This window comes from Cupressus sempervirens, chromosome 4, assembly GCF_028749045.1.
Source record: "Cupressus sempervirens isolate cs-2001-9-10 chromosome 4, ASM2874904v1, whole genome shotgun sequence".
NCBI classification, from domain to species: Eukaryota; Viridiplantae; Streptophyta; class Pinopsida; order Cupressales; family Cupressaceae; genus Cupressus; species Cupressus sempervirens.
Window position 1 is genome coordinate 637,643,817 of NC_143121.1, and position 19,070 is coordinate 637,662,886.

Genomic DNA, 19,070 nt, shown 5'->3' on the forward strand with positions numbered 1-19,070 from the left:
CCGGAATCGGGAGAAGACAAACTTTCCAATTTTGAAGTCAGTTTTTGCACAGGTATTAGTCAGTTTGAGCTACACGAGGTTTTCTATCAGGTACCTAAAGTGCAACCATATTCATACCAGGAAGTTTAGATTTGTTTTTTGTCAAGATAATGACCTGGATATCAGTAGAAGGCAATGGAAATGCAGTTAGGGTCGAATTTGTTCTGATTTACTCAGTAAAAACTCATTTTCCCTGGCTTTTTATGGGGCAATCAGATTTTTGGCAAGTAAAAGGTTTTCATCATTAGGCAAGGATATTTTGCAAGTTTGTTACAGATTAATGATGAAACAAAATCAGATCAGAAGGGATAATGGAAGAAAGAAGTTTTTCAGTTGCTAGAAGATTGATTTTCAAGTGGACACTTGTCATTTTCAGAATAGATCCGGGATTTCTTTCTTGTCTATATCTTTCTTTGTCTGTTACTTTGTAAGGGTTCCAATTTTTGCACTGAGAAACCATTCGTCAGCATTTCTTCTTGTATTGAACAGCATTTTAAGTTTTATGCAGATAGTTCTTTTCTGTTAGGTGATCTATGAGTTTTTTTCTGTACATTTCATGTATTTGATTTCAAGGAAAACAAATAAAGTGCAGCAAAAGTTTGAAGTTCAGTTTGAATCTTGTCTCCTGATTATGGCTCTGTTATTTCTTCTAATTTGTGATCAAAGAACATGAATTAGGTTGCATTACATTTTGAAATGTATTTGGTTAAAATGTCTTGCTTATGGAACAAAGAACCATGTAATTGCTTGATATTTGTCATAGGTTTTGTAGATTTCATGATAGGATTTTCTGAGTATGAGATTCATTCTGTAGCAGATGTCTATTCACAAGGTGAAAGATAGATCAGGGATCTTGATGTAGAGATACGTCTGAGGATCCCAGGAGATGTATGGTTATGATTCATTTAATTGCCCAATAGATAAGGCACTGGTCAAAGATAGGATCATTAAGTTCTGTTGCTCATACTTGGGTCTTGCTGATATCAACATATTAAATCAATTTTCCCTTTTATGTTGAAAGCTATTCAATGTTAACCCACACTTAGCTTGCCAGTTTCATGAGTTATGTTCTTAGCTATTTCATGTTTGTGATTCCTGGTTGAGTGTAGAAGATTTAGGGGTTTTTTATCTACTTCATAATAGATTCAGTGTATGCTTTGACAGCTGGTACCATATAAAGAATCTATAGGTCTACCCGCCTAGGTTTTGCAGAGCCTGAAGAAGAAGAAGGGTCATGCCTTATAGTTGGCCTGGTGTCTGAATGGATGTGTTGATAATGGGAGTTAGCTGCCCCTAGATGCATCTTGTTCTCATCAGGGTAATTGGAAATGGGTAACATTTTCAAACACCAACATGTACCATGAAGATAAATTTCCATTCCGAGTCATTTTTTGAAGTTTCGTTTTGAGTAATGTCCAAATTTGCATTTTTTCTTGAGTGTCAAACAACGTTAGGAGGCCTTGTTTGCAATTGAATATCTCGTACCTAGTAATATTTCATGACTTGCAACTTTGGAAGTATTAAATGTCTATACCAAAGAGCTTATGTTTCATATTTTTAGTCATTTTGATATGTTTTGACTAGGTTTTGAATCCCTCAAAATTGATCATTTATTGTTGTCATGCTGATGCAAATTGTTCAGAATTCTAGGAGGCCCTATTTGACTTGTTATACCTTTGACCTAGTTGAGAAAAATGAGAAATTTCATTTTGAATTGTATTCTAAAAGTCAAAGAATTGTTATGGTTAAATTTTTAGCTTATAAAAAATCTATTTGATAAGTTTTCCAACGTGATTCCAAATGCAATTTGTAAAGTTTTATTGGTGTCAAGAAATGCATATTGGTTAGTTCCCTTGTTTGTGATGTTATATCACTAAATCCATAATAGGTGAGATCAAATGGATTGTACTATTGTGCTCTCTCCTAAAATTACTTCAAGTGTGCCAATTTTCAAATCTTGACAAATCCATCTGCACACTTTCTCAAGACCATTTCATTTGCAAAAATCCCTTTTCTACTAGTGTTTCTAGTCCTGCAAATTTGAGTAGCCTACTTTGACTACTCACCAAATTTACCTAGTTATTCATCATGATCCCTAATCATAGATTTATATTTTCCTCATGACAGTGAACTAATTCCCTAGTTTTCATGCCCCTAATTATCCGTTTGCCTAGTTTTTGAAGCCAAAACAAAATGTGATTTATTATTTTTAGACATGTTTGCTTATAGGCAGTTTTGAGAGGACAAATTTGATAGTCAATATCTTTTGAATGATAATTTGTCATGAGATGAGATTTGGTAGGGTAAGAACATGTGGAATAGAGGATCAATGTGTCTAATTTTGAAGCTCAACCAAGTGTTCTTGTCAGTTTTTTAGGCAAGTCAAAGGAACTCTTGGTACTAAGTTGATAGTTTGCAAAAGGATGTAAAATGAGTTTTAAAATGGTTTCTAAGTGGTCTAATTTGTTTCAAATTAGTGCCAAGTGAACAATAGATCAATTTAAAGTATCATCTATTTGAAAATGAATTTTTTTTAGCTAGACCCACTTTGGGGTCCACCTGACTTCGTCAGGATGATAAGGTAGGATGTGAAGGTTTTGAAGATATAATAATTCAAAACATTATAATATGTTGCATAGTGCATTTGAAGTCGAATAGAGTTGTGACATAATGAAAGAGCATTCAAGCTTCATGTAGCTTATGTGATAAAAGATGGGGTAGAATGTTCACACAAACAAGCTGAAATACATTTGCACTCAAAATTTTTGTCTTCAAAGTATTCAAAGGTTACCATTTTCAACACATCTACTCTATTGACAATCTTTTAGATATTTGGGTCATGTAGAGCATGATGTTTCTAAATGTGATTTGGAACACAAAGGTACCCATACTAAAGACCAACATGATAGAATGTTTAACTATTTTATAATTAAATGGAACCTTACCTGTTGTGTGGAGATCTAGTGTTGTGATTGAGGTCATTTTCTACCCAAGGTCACCAGTAGTGAAATATGATAAGTCTTCTCAACATTTACAAAAACAAAGAAGATGTGCTTAAAATGGCCATTTGGGGGCTTGATGGCATTGGCAAAACTATAATTGCTAAGGTAGTTTTCAACACTATCTTACAAAAATGTGACGCCTATTATTTTCTATACAATGTGAGCACTTACGACCAGTACATAGATGGGCTAAAGGAGTTAAAAGAACAACGAATCAAAGACCTCTAAAGGATTTGATGGTAGGGGCATGCATGTTCTCCCACCCTAGAATTTTGAGGAGGCCCTCATCTACCCCTTAGAATAGTAGGATGAAGGTGAGGGGGATAGTTTAAATTTTTTCCATACCACTACAATGCTCCCCCTCTAAGTTTTGTCTAGAATTCTATTTATTTTTTTAAGGATTCCCTTAGATCTCTAGATAGCTTGAGGAACCAATGTTGTTGTGAAGAATTTAATAACCTCGTATATTCTAAATGCGAAGAGATGGGGGAAGTATACCAGTATATATATACATATCAAGAACTTATGAACTCGACATCTATATTCCCACCCTCCTGACCCCCCTCATTCAACATCTTCCTCTTCCTTACCCTAGAACTTAGGGTACATCATAAATGACCCTCCTTGAGTCCTTGCCATCCCATTGGGCATAGACCCTACTAAGATAAAACCACTTGGACCCAGTTACATAACTCAATTTTGATTTAGTGTTGCCTATAGAATAGTAGGGTGAGTTAGGAAAAACTATAGTTCTGATGCTCTAGATGGAATTTTTTTAGAGGTAAAATAGTCTCTTATTAAATTAGAAAGAATTTGTAATTTGGGTATAGCCTGAGAAGAATATGTAGAAATTGAACAATAGTACTGAGCAAATTCAAAACAACAAACATAACAAAAAGAACATTAAAGTCTATTTCAGAACAAAAGATGCTTTGTTTCAAGGCAAAAAGCTTGTTTTAATTACAACATTTAGGCATTTAAGCTATACAACTCATTAAAGAGGAGATTAAGTTTTTTGTCTTGTAATGTGTAAGTTTCATCATTTGGGAATTTGAAATCCTATGGAGTCTAAGTCAAGAAGAAATGTAAGGAATAAGGGAGCCTCTCAGCTGCTCAGTCACACACCGACTCCACTTTCCCTTTAGTCCACATGATATGTTGAGCATCTTATCTTAAGGGAGCCACAATGAAATGTTAGAGTAGAATAGATAAAGAGAGACACCCATTTTGTAAGGAAGCTACTATGTAAGCTGTTGTTCAAACACTTGGAAAGTTTTGAAGCCACAAACAAGAGAGGAGTCTCATATGGCACTGCCCATGTATGTAGGTTGATTGAATAACCATCCATTTACCCGTGTTTGGTGAAGGGAAATGCTGAAATTAGATGTGTTTTGGTTTGAATTAGTAAAGGGGTTCTACTTTTTGCCTATTGCCACTTGAAGAAAGATGTCTTAGACATTTTTATAAGTGATGACAATGGTACCCAGTTGGATACAACTGGGTATTGGCATTCAAGAAAGCTACCAAAAGTTGAGAAGTGGTAGTATTATTCAAAGCTAGAGAGAAACCTTTAAAACATATTCCCCATCACTGGTGCCATTACCTATCAAATTTGTTTACTAATAAAGAATACAAGAGAAGTAATTGGAAATCACATGCATGAGAGTGGTTTTAAAAATGATTACATCCTTCAGTACCACTTTGTCCCTTTGATCATTTTATGTCGTGGAAAAAGGGTTGTTTGAATATCCTAAATTGATTGTTGGAAGAAGAGAGCAGTGTTTCATTTTGGTAGCTTCAGGAAAAAGGATATATCCCACATTTCCTATGCTCATACCCTTAGAATAGTTTAAATAATTTTGCACACTATCCCTAACTATCTTTAAGACACAAGCTTTTGACAAGTGACCCAGACCCAGGCATGTAATGGGCCCACCCATCCAACCTAGTGGCTCAGATGAAATTTTGAATGACTGTGATAATGTCATGCTAACATGGAACTAGCTACAAAAATTGTAATGCAACATGTGGCATGGATTTTGAGAAGGAAGTGATGTTGCAGTTCAATATTTGAGGCACAAGATGGCGACACATGGCAGATCAAACAGTTGTCGACATAGCACCAAGGAAAGATGCAAGGAGGATAAGTATAGTGACATGGGGAATAGGTGACATGGTGATGGAATGACACAATGATGTAGCAGGTTGATGTAGTGTGATGACTAGGCATTGATGTGGCAAAAAATGACACATGTTGCATGGTTGCTATGTTGTGATGATGTGGCATAATGCTAACTCATTGTATGACATGGCGACCAGTGATTTGGTAGAGATGTGGCATGATGATGTAGCTACCACATGGTGGAATAATGGACAAATAAGAAAATGGCACATGGCATGTGTCAGGTGATGAATTAGGAAGTCAACCTTTTAGAGCATGACACATGATAGGGTCAGTCAAATAGGTTTGACCCAAATGGATTTTTAGAGGGAAAAATCAAAAAGCTTAAAAAGTTAATTTTTTAATGTTTTCCCTTGGCTAAGTGTGTAGAATCAATTTTAAATAGAATTTTATTTAATTCTATAGTTCAAACTTCACAAAATATTAAATATTTGCAAAGATGTAGTCTGAACAATATTGGGAGCCTAATTTTCAAACTAAGATTTTGGGTATTTTTGGTAAGCTAATATAGTGATATTATATATTGCCAGAATTGAGAGAGAATGAACTTTCCATTTCTAAAGTTTTTTTTCACATAGGTTTTCAATGGTTCAAGTTATGTGAGGATTTGTCTTAGGTTCCCATTTTGTAGCTTCATTTAGTTAGGGTAGTTCAGATTAGATTTCAAGTGAAATGATGAATTGAATGAATATAAAAGGCAACATGAATGAAGTTATGGGCAAGTTTTGTAAAATCCAAATAAGTTGAATCAAGATATCATCAACATTTTATGATGAACTTTAGATATTTTAGTAACATAAGGGTTTTTCATCATTAAGGAAGAGATATTTTGGGTTTGTTACAAAATAATGATGAAAACCAAATCAGATTTCATGGGTAGAAATATGAGAGAGGTTTTACAATAGCAAAGAATGGAGATTCAAGTGGATGCATTTCATTTCTAGATTAGATCTAGGATTCCATTCTTCTTCTATATCTTTCTCTTTCTCATCCATTGTAAGGGTTGGAAATTTTTATTGTAATACCACAATGTTGGTTCCAATTTGTCTATGAGACTACATTGTTGGATCTAGAGCTATGATTCCACCATTTTTTTCAGCAATCTCTCTTGCAATGAACAACAAGAAATAAGCATACACATAGTTTTGATCTATTAGGTAGTTTTACATTTAATTTTCATGCATCTTATTGTATTTGTTTCAAAAAAATGAATGAAAATGCAACAGCAAGTTAGTCTTCATTATGATATCTTGTCTCCCATTTGTGTTGTTTGTGATCTTTTATGTTTTGTAAACAAAGGGTATGAAACTTAGTTGCAATCTATTGGTTGCATATGTTGATTTATTTTTCTTATGATTCAAGGATTTATGTAAATACTTGATTCATCATCATAGGATTACAGATCTCATGAAGGGATAGGTCGAGTACGAGATTCTAAAAGATGCAGATGTCTAATTCACAAGGTGGATAGATAGATTAGAAAGTCCTAATGTATGGGATATGTCAATGAGTTTCAGAGATGCCGATTAAGAATTTTGTGTGATTGCCCAGTAAATAAAGCACTAATCAACTATAAGATTAGTGTGTTATGTTGTTCATGTCATATTTTTCTAAAATTAACATCATTAATCAAATATCTTTCCCTTTAATGTTGAAGAACTAAAATGTGATGCCCTCACTTAGCTTAGTAATTTATAAGGTCATGTTATTAGCTATTCCATGTCTAAGATCTTTGCATGAGTGTTAGAATATTTATGGTTTTACCTGTTTTGTCAAGATTCAAGTGTATGTTTTAGCATTGGTACCATATAAATGAATCTAAGGTACACCCAACTAGGTTTTACAGAGCCTAAAGTAGAAGGGTCTGGCCTTATAGTTGGCTTGATGTATAAAAGGGTATGTTTAAGATGGGAAGTAGTTGCCCCTAGATGTATGTTGTTCTCATCTGGGTAATTTGAAATTGTGTTGTTTCAAAACACCAACATACTTCACATTGCATTAGTCTTAACCATGCAACCCTAGGTAACACCACCTATGCAAATGTGAAGTGTATATCTACCATGAAATAAATAAATTTATAGTAATGATCCACCACAAATTATGGGATCCTCATTCTATTCTTAATTTCTCTGTTAAACTCATTAAAGTAGTTATCAATAATGGTCTCAAAATTTTCACTTAATTGTTCAATGAAAACATTTATTTTCTCAGTGATTGGTCTTTTCCTATCCCATACAATTGTGCCAATAGTAGGAAATCAATTTTGCATGTAGAAAAATATATAGACTAAAAAATATGCAAAATTACATGAAGTTTTTTTGGTCATCCAAACTTCTCCAAGATTTTTTGATAGCTATTGCAGTTGTAGCTTGATCCAATCATAGCTATGATCTTTCTTTACAATTTTGCAACCTAGGTCAACTCCAATGCACAAACATTATTCAACTGACTTGACTAATATAGCTTGTGTGCAACTACATACACTACAAACCAAATAACAAGATGTTTAATTCCATCAATATACATTCCAAAACCATTCCATTTGGCCTTCATGTGATCCTCAATGATGTTTTTCACTACACATCTCATCATCTTCACTTTGTTTAGGGTGGGATAACTAGTAACTCGATGACTGATTACTTTGTTGATCTTGACTGGTCCACCTTCCAACCACAATTTCATATCATGTACTTTTTGGAAATATGGTCAGAAGATGTATTGAGCATTGTCATTTACGGAAACATATATTCAACATTTCATTTATGCATTTAGAGATAGAAATTTTTCTAAGTGTTAGATAGTTTGCAACAACACAGAGAGAAGATGTGATGTGTATGGATGAATCATTAAGAGTCATCTTATGTGTAGTTGAGGAAATCTCTATGATAGTGTCATGATGACATGTGTTAGTATGTAGGTATATAAAAATAGTACAACACAAGTTATGATTGAAATACTAGTATAGGTATTTAGTTGAGTAGAATAGAGAATAGAAAAGTATTGGATTACACAACTTGAGGAATTATTTTCATGACAAAATAATTACTAAGTCATGATGAGCCAACTATGTGGATATTATTCCATAAGTTACTTTATATTATGCCAAGTGTATGAAAGCATGAAGGATGACTAAGCAATGAATTATTAATGTGTGAGGTATATGATGGGCCTCTAATAGGCTATTATTCTAAGATCTTTCTATCTTGTTTTTAAGTAGTTATCTTACAAAAATAGTCATGACTTTATAGTTTTAAGAAGATGAACTTATGTTTTTATTTATATGTTATATATATGTTAAGACATGAAGTGTAAGTTTGGCTAGTTCAAATATGTCATACTTGGTTGAATCTATGGATTAAAATTATATAATGAAGTAATATTATATGCTAATAAATGTTTCTCCATTTATTCTATATCTTGGGTAGTTTTCTTCCTATAGCCATAGGAATTGGAAGAGTTGTAATTTGAACTTTACACCTTTTCTAATATTGGTGGTGAAATAAAAAAAAGTATGTTGAAGTTGTGTGCACATTGAATATTTTTCAAGTACTTGCCATAGATATTCAAGGTTCAACACCTCAATGTTAAAGTCAATTAGATTTTTGAATCATCATGAGTGGAGCAAGTCATTAAATGCTTTTTGTTGAAACAATTCATGAATTTAGCTTCCATAACTTGCTACATCCCTAGAGGATTTAATATTGATTAGTGTTGATTTTGCTTCAAACTTTATGAGTTTATAATTAATCCTTATTGATGGAGTGATTGTAGAGTTAGGGAGTAGTTGTAGTTTCCTTTAAATAACAACTATTGTAGCTTTAAGTGTGGTTTTGAAAAAGAATAGAAAGTTTATTTTCATAGAAGTAGAGTGTGATACTAATTTTAAATGTAATATTTCACCATGAATGAATAGATGAGAAGTTCAAGTTTATTTATTTAATCTTGATTGTCTTTCATATTTACTCATCTAAGGGGGCTCACTTGTTGAGTTAACTATTCCATTAGAATAGATTTCATTTTCTTGCAAAGTAGAATTTTGTTGCTCCTATAGCCATCGATAACAAAATTGGTGAACTATTCCTACAACATAGATGCATAGATAGATTTCATGTTTGTAACATTACTTTTAAGCTTTGAGTTAAGATGTTGTTTCAGTTGCTAGCATATATTTCCTTCAACATTTCTTTCACTTTAGTTGTAATGACTTAAAGGAAAATTAGAGCATATACTTTGTAGTCATCCTCTCAAGTTTATGCTCTTGGTTTGACAAATTAAATAAAGTCAGTGTACTATTTTAGGAAAAACACATGAAGCTATTTAACCATAGAATCACTATGGAAAGATGTCCAATCCTTTGTTAGTAAGGCATTAAGATGACATACCATTTTTGGCATCGTTGCTGGGGAAGGTGTCAATCTAAATTCAACCCTAAAGTCATTATTTTAGTTTAAATTCCACATTATTTTGCATCTGTGGAAGAAGAGACATCCTTTGGAGATTTCTTCCTTGTAATATTTAGAAAGACATTTTAAATCCTGAACATAAAGAACCTCACAACAAGAACAAAGAAGAAGAACCTTTTGAGAACCCATTTGTTTTTGCTCAAGAATGGATACCCTCTTCCTCTAAAGAGTCCTTGCATTTGAATGATCTCTTTACTAAACCTGAATACCAAGATAACCCACTTTCCTTTGTAATCTATAAAGCACCACCACCAGGTCCTCCTCCAAGACTGGCTTAACCTTAACCTATATTTCCTTTTTCTATCTTGCCTTAGTAGGGCAATCAAAAATTGAAGAACATACCTTCTACTACACTCCCAAGTTTTATGGCCTAATCACTAAAGATCTTGAAACCTTCATCTTTGAGTTTGATATCCTTTAAAGAAGTTATGACTATACAACTAATGCTCACAAGCTAAAGCTTTTTCCATCTACCCTAAAGTAAGTTGCTCTGAGATGGTTTATGGGGTTGGGTGCCAATGATGTAGTAGATTACTTTCAATGAGCAATTTGTTTCTCACAAAGTACAAACAATATTGTAGGGGTCAAGATTTGAAAGGGGATAACATTTTCAAAATGTCCCAAAAGGATGATGAAACCTTGGAAGACTATGTTTCATGATTCATGTTCAACCTATAGTGTAACACACATCATTGATTGAATGAAGAATAAAAGAAACATCTTTTTTTGAGAGGAATAAATGATGGAAGTATTGAAGCTTTAGATATAATTCCAGGAAGAGATATCACATAAGAAAATGGACTGATATATGTTAGAAATAGGGATTATTGTGAGGAGGGGGGGAGAATCAATAAACTACAAACTTTAGTCACCAACTAGATATTATTACTTGCTTTAAACCATGCATAACAAATCAGTAAAGTAATGTTGAATAGTAACAATAGCAATGCACAAAGATAACTCATAACACCATATTTTGTTAACTAGGGAAACCTTGGCCAAGGGAAAACCCCACTGGGGATTATACCCACTAGATTATATACAGATATATAAGTTTCTTATTAGAGGATGGACCCTGTTAGGAGTCGGCAAGAAAATTCATTATAACTAGTCCTTATTAGGAGACTTTGAATCCCTATTAGGAGGTTCCAACCTTGTTAGGAGTTGTGCCAACCTTATTAGAAGTTTTAGTATAATATATGCAAGAAGAGCCCACTACCCAAACATGCAATTTCAACTACAAGAAGAACTCACTGCTCAAATGAGTAATTTATTATTATTTTCCTTCCTTGTCTAATCTTTGATCTTCAGCTTGATCTCAGATCACCAAATAGCTCATATAAAACTTCACATATATCACATTTACAAAAGTTTTCTCACTTCACAATCTTACAAGATAGAACTTACAAGCATAATCACACAGCTTCTCATCACAAGAAGCCCTTTGCATAAATATCATGCCTTTACAAAAATTATTGTTGGGTCAGCTAAGACCATAATTCACTTTTCCATGTTAGACTGAACATGTAGGATTTTGGCCCTAATTGGACAAGTAATTGCTTTGTAAACAAAAGAATTTTTTCCTTCATTTCCATTGTCTTGCTTCATTAAAACATGATTATCTCTATCTTATATAGTCCATACAAACTTCCAAGGTTATAGACATCATCACCAACATGTATACTATCTCCATGTAACTTCACCAGTCATAATATGATGTCTGCATCATGTTATAAACAAAATAATACACTGCTATAAACCAACTTCTATACTTAGACAATTTTTTGATTACCAAACACTAAGTATCTTTATTTCTGAGGTTTCCTATAAACATGTGCATCATTTGTTGCAATAAATGACAAAAATTACATATAACTATTAGCTAATTGTCAACAATCTCCTCCTTTGGCATTGATGGCAACAAAATAGGGAAAATTGGCTAAGCGACAAAAAAAACATAAATAACATATAAACATTACATCTATTACAACTTGTTCAACTTTACATATATGCTCCCCCTTACAATATACTTTATACTTTTACAATCTTCAAATGTATTTATCCCCATTGAATCTCTCCCAACAATCTCTCCTTTTTTCATGTATACAATTTTCACATCTCTCCCCCTTTGACATCAATGACAAAGAACAAAATGTCAAGATTCTGTCCAAAAACTACCAAAACTGTTGTCTTTACATATGCTAAAATGATCTTCATACAATCATCAAAATTAGCCTTTAGAATATCCATAACTTTTGTCCATGTCTCTTTGGTAGACTCAACTAATGTGAGAATTGTACATAGAGCATATGATGTAATCTCAACTGCATTGATATTTGAATGCAAAAAGTTTGTATATATGTCCTTGGCCTTGACACATTCCTCTAGCTACTTCTTAACAAAAGATAACTTTTGAGCAATGGATTCTCTAAAATGAGGTATCCTCTTCAAAATCTTCTCTTTTCAAAGTTCCAATTTCTTTATATCGCTGTGACTATTGGTAACTTGATTCTTAAAATCATCAACTTTGCTAGATGGATGTTGGATTTGGCCAGATAAAGCCTCTAGCTCACTCATCTTTATCTCTATTTGATTGTCCAAGTCTTTAGTTAGCTTCTATGATAAGGTACACTTAACATATAGAGTTTTTCCTACTTGTTGGCATTTCCAAATTTCTTTTATACCTATATCAAGATTGACTAAATTTTTCTTGATATTCTGACAAATGGTGGTAAACAAGTTAGCATCATGGGAAATTTGAGCCTTTTCTTTTGCAACATTCAAAATATTTGTAAACTTTTCATTAAAATATTTTAGCATTTCTTATGCTCTTTGTTCAGGATCTAAGTCAGTGTGTTGTACTATCAAAGTGTTGTGTAATCTATCAGTTACTTGCATTAATGATCTCTATAAAGTCTTCACTATTTTATTCTTTTATATAAGTTTGGATAAGGATGAAATTAGATCAGTTTGATCATGATCATTAGTAGCTAAACTAGCACTAGATGGTTAGTCTCATCCTCCCTCTATTTCTTTGTTGCATCATTAGTTCTTCTCTCTTCCTCTTCTTTCTTTTCCTTTTCCTCTCTTTCTCTCTTCTCTTCTAATCTTTTCCTTTCTTCCTCAAGCAATTTCTACTTGGCTTCTTCTATTTTCTTCTTTTCAACTTCTAATAGCCTCTTCTCTTCCTCAATTTGTTTCAACTTTTCCTCAACATCCTCATTGTCTGGTTCATTTGGATCAAAATCACAAAATGGATTAGTATCACCAATGTTAAGGGTAACATTGGTTTGATCAATTTGCATAGTGTTACCACTTATTGACACATCTGAGGTTTTAGAAGGTAGAGGAGATACTACTTGTGACTCCATTAAAATCTTATTGATAGCTACTATAGTCTCCTTTCTCAACTTATCTTTTTCACCAACCATGAATAGAAATGGTCTCAACTTATTTCTTAAGTATGGAGTGATGTTATTCAACAATCCTTTTATTTTTCCTTCATCATTAGTCTTAAAAATAGTCCTCAACATAGACTTCCAAAGTTCAAGATCTTTTTCTCTTGTAGGAGTCTTCTTATTTATAAGTCTCTCATAGACTTTCTGGTTCACTACTTCTTCAATATCCTTCAAACTTACATCATTATATATAATATATCTTATATTAGATATATCAATCTGATCCTTCTCAAAATTACTATATAAATCATAAAAAAATTTCATCTAAATAAAGTTTCCCTCATTGGAAATCATTGTGTTAATCTTCTCAATTTTTAACTTCCAGGGTTGCCAAGCTTTTCCTATTTCTTGCTTAGGTGGAGTCACCTTTTTCTCTTGCTTAGTTTCCTATTCCTTATCTTCTTCATCACTAGAGTCAATTTTCAACAATATTCTCTACATCTTACCAAGTCTTGTGGCCAATTATTTGACTCTCTTTGTCTTTGTAGACACTAATTCAACCAGTCTCTCTGATTTTCTTTTTTGTTCACTGGGCTAAACATCAGACACTGCCATATGTGGAGTGCTCTATTTTGAAGATTTCTTAGCAACTAATACTAATAAGGGTTGTATGTTTAGTACACCTTAATTCATTATTTGTCTCATGGACTCAGATTCACTCTCTATCATTATGGCCTCTAATAGTGCTTTCTTCGTTATTGACTCAACTTTTTTATGTGATGCCTTCTCTATGGTTGCTTGATGAGCATACTGAGTGATCTCATCATACATACCAAATCTATACTTTACTTTTTCTTTCTCTAAATTCAACAATTAATCAATATAACTAACTGTAACATCATCATTCAATTCATAGCTTAAGGGATCAAAAAATATCTCTCGAGGTTCCACTGCTTGAATATAGGTGTGAAATGTATCAAATAATATAGAAATATATTCTTTGATTATGTCCACAATTGTAGGAGCAATTCTAAATCTTTGTCTCATCTTATTCTATAATGTTTTCATTATCAGATTACCACTGTCCAATATCTTGTCTATAGGGTGCCTTATGCATACCTTTGAAATCTTTTACATTATGCATCTATCACTACTTATTATGTCTATGACTCATAAGTAAGGAAATGTCTTCAATAAATGGAAAATATGTGATTTATCAATTATTAGAATCTCAACACCATTCTTTATTCTCTTAATCTTTTCAGGGTTTTTTAGGAATTGCATTCTCATAATTTAACTCAAATTCACTTGTCCTTTATCAACACATATCTTATATATTGCATATATAAATCCTATTGAGAGTTCATCTATTTTAGAACTTGCACAAATTGAATAAGGAATAATTCGACTAATAAATATCACATCATCTTGCTTGATGGTGTTGATCACCATAGTCTTACCATTGTACACTACCTTAGTATAGCTTTCCACTTTTTTCTTAACCATCATCTCAGCTATAAGTACACTACCTTGTTTGCTAAGAATAGTTACCTCATGAATAAGGTCAGTAGAAATGTTAACCACATTATCCTGCATCCACAATTTACCATCATGTATCCTGCTCAGTATAATTTGGGTCTATTCATCTATGTCTAACTCATGGTAGAAGTGATACTTAAACAAATCTAATTCCATTAGATGTTCAAATTTGAGCTTTACTATCATGTCATCGTTGAAAACTAGTTCCATGTCTTTGTTCATGGATTCGCTACCAATTGAATCAAACTTGCAATTCAAATAATTTTCTACATCTTCAGGGTAAACTATGTTGTTTAGAGTGATAGACAATGCTGAGTTTGGGTTTCCTTCATTACATTTTATGAAAACTATCTTAAACTTAAGTTTATCTTCATTCTCAACACTATGCACTTCTTACATATCCATGATCTTTATCAAACAATATCTTTTATTGAAAAAAATTGTAGAAATATGATGAAATACCTCTTTCCAAAAATAGGGTTTGCTTCAAAATTGCTCTGACAAGTCACTTTTGAATGCTCTTCACTTTGGATGTGTTCATAATGAACTAAAAAATCAATTTGGTACTCCATTTATTCATCAACTTGAACTTGTATTAATTATGTACTTTGCAAATATGAACAAGCTATCAATTTCATTCTGTAATCAAATTGCTAATCAAGATCATCTATCCAATATTTAGATATCACCTAAGGTTTACTATAGCCTCCTTCCATCATAACAACATCCTGAAGATTCTGCATCACAAAATTCTCTTCAAAAACATACTATTCTTCTTCTACTATAGAATCAACCTTTACTATAATACTAGTTACTTTGAATTCCTTCATAACTTGTTTAGATGAGCTCCAAATCACAAGCAAGCTTAGGTACCATCTAAACATAACTAGATACTTTTTTTCCCAAATTTTCTACCTTCAATTCAATCTCTTATTGAAGTTCTCAAATTTTGATGCTGTAAACAAGATTAATTCAACTTAATTGAATCAAACTCAACAACTAACTTTGATCTTCCTGTCTTATCATAATCTAACTTTTCTTTTGAGATATCTACTCCTTTCACAAATGCTTCATTAAATTCTTCTCAAAGTTCACTCACAATTTTTATTTATTCTTCATTATTTCTGTTAGTTCCAAAGTTCCTTTCCTAGTTCCTTCTATCATTCCTTCTGTTCCCAAAGTTTCTTCCATTGTTCCTTCTATCTCTGAATTTTTTGTCCATTCTACAATACTTTTCTATGTGTCCAAAGTTTTTTCATGACTGACATATAGGTGCTCTACTTCTAGGAGAGATTGATTGGATTTAATCTTATCATCAGAATTGTCTTTTTCTTTTGGATTTGATCTAATCTCAAGTTTCTTCACAGACATGTTAATTAGATAACCAAGACCAATCTTATCATAAGTAGGCCTTTGTATAGACATAGAATCATCAAGCTTCTCTCTGCTAGAATAAAGTTTCTCAAGCTATTTTTTGCACTATGTTAATTCACCTTTCACAATAGTATTGTACTTGTGGAGTTCTTCATGATCTTTTTTCAATGTTTCAAATCCAGATGTTCTTTTTGCCAGACTTACTCCTAAATCTGCATTTTTAGTCTTTAAATTAGATTCAAATTTTCTAGGATCATTTCTCAAAGTCAACTTTAGATTTGTAATCTTCAAATCATGCTTTAGGATCTTGTACTCTATCTTCAACTTTGAATAGCCATCATCATTAGTTCCAAATTCAGTAGATTCAGGCTTGGATTTTAGATGATCAATTTTTCTCTTCAATTAACCAATGTATACTTTGGAGTCTTCATATTTATCCTTTAGCTTATCTCTTTCTTCAGTAAGGAGATACATTTGTTCACGAGCTTCTTCAAGGTTCTTCATCAACTATTCCATATCCATAGGGATCTTACTTTAGCTTTTAAGACTCTTCATAGTAATTGTGCTCTTATACCAATTGTTAGAAATAGGGATTGCTGGGGGGGGGGGGTGCTGGGGGTGGTGAATCAGTAATCTTCAAACTTTAGTTCCCAACTAGATATTATTACTTACTTTAAACCATGCATAACAAAACAATAAAGTAATGCTAAACAATAACAATAATAATGCACAAAGATAACTCATAACACCATATTTTGTTAACTAGTGAAACCCTTGCCAAGGGAAAACCCCAATGGGGATGATACCCACTAGATAATATACTAATATATAATTTCTTTATTAGAGGATGGACCCTATTTGGACTAAATGAGAAAATTCAGTATAAGTAGTCCCTATTAGGAGACTTTGAATCTCTATTAGGAGATTCCAACCCGATTAGGAGTTTTAGTATAATGTATGCAAGAAGAGCCCACTAGCCAAACATGTAATTTCAACTACAAGAAGAGCTCATTGCTCAAACAAGTAATTTACTATTATTTTCCTTTCTTGGCTGATCTTTGATCTTCAACTCAATCTCAGATCACTAGATAGCTCATATAAAACTTCACATATATAACTTTCACAAAAGTTTGCTCACTTCACAATCTTACAAGATAGCACTTACAAGCATAATCACACACCTTCTCATCACAAGAAGTCCTTTGCATAAATACCATGCCTTTACAAAAATTACTACTAGGTCAGTTAAGACCACAATTCACTTTTCCAAGTTAGACTAAACATCTAGGATGTCGGCCCTAATTGAATAAGTAATTGTTTTGTAAACTAAACAATTCTTTCCTTCAATTCCATTGTCTTGCTTCATCAAAACATGATTATCTATGTTTAGTATAGTTCATATAAACTTCTAAGGTTATACATGTCATCACTAGCATGTATACTATCTCCATGTAACTTCGCTAGTCATAATATAACGCATGTAGCATGTTATAAACAAAGCAATACACTATTGTAAACCAAATTCTATACTTAGAAATCTTTTTGATCACCAAACACTAAAGTTTCCTATGAACATGTACATCATGTGTTTCCATAAATGACAACAATTACATATCACTATTAGCTAATTGTCAACAATATATAGATTATATGTCTAAACTATTCTAGGGCCACTTTGAGAAAGGTAGGAGACTTAGAAACCTATCACATAATTCTAATGGCAGTTTAGGAGTATCAAAGATAGAACAATCCAATTTGCTATCAGATTTTAAATAAGACATCATTAATGATTTAGCTACTCAGTTGGGTACCATGCAAAGGAGAAGGAAGAAGGATGAAGCTAATGCCATGTTAGCTGAATTCTATTTGCATTATAAGGAAAAGAAAAGACACTATAGATGCAAGTCTGGAAACACAACCAATGCCTATTGAGTTTAAAGCCATTGATGAAAATGGAGAAGTGCTCTATACTTCTCAATGAAGACCATGGGCTTAAAGATAAGATATTCCATAAGATCCTCTTCAAATTTATAATAGTAGAAATGAATGGCAAAATACTAGTTTTAGTGGAAATAATAAGTGGTAGGAACCTTAGCAAGGTTGGTAGCAAAACAAAAATTGGAATACCCAACATAGTCAAAAAGCCTTAATGCCACAACCTTAGTAGAAGGATTTAATGCCTCCTATTGTAGCCACTGTTGTCTCTCTCAAGAAGACTCAACCTCCAGTTCAACCTAATCCTAATCCCAATAATACTGAACAACCACCACAACAACAAATTTGTGCTATTTCCTTGAATGATATCCCCTTAAGGTTAGGCACTACTCTTCCTTCACCCCAAAAGCCTATAATAACTATATTTGAGAATTCATAAACTACACAAGTAGATGTTTCAAATCAAAAGACATCTCATATATCCAAATAACGTCCATTCCCTCATAGGTTAATGGAACATGGCCAATGTATAGAAAATTATGCAGCAATTGATTTACTCAATTAGCTAAAGAAAATGAAAATACAAATATCATTACTCAATGCTATCAAGAAAGTCCATACCTATTCTAAAGCTATCTAGGAAGCATGTACAAAATAATGAGGAAGAAAAAAGAAGGATCCAAAAACTATTCATGTCTTAGGACAATTATTTGATTTAAAGTTGGAACATTAGTTGTACCTAAATATTCTGACCCTGGGAGTCTTTTTGTCACTATCACCATTCATGGGATGCAAGTTCAAAATTCTTTAGTTGACCTAGGGTCATTTATAAAAGTCATAAAAAAGGAGGTATTTTCTCAATTACATATCATTGGTCTTAGAGAAACACCAACCATACTTCAGCTTGTTGATAGTTCTACTATCAAACCGAATGGGATGATAGAAGATGTTATAGTCACCTTAAATTCTTGGGGGTATCTAGTAGAATTTTTTGTTCTTTCCCTAACAGATAACATTGGTAGATATCCTCTAATTTTAGGGTGACCATGGTTAACCACTATAGATGCCTATATAGCTTGCTAGTCTAGAAAGATGACAATATCTAATGGTGTCCATACTAAGAACCTAATGTTATACT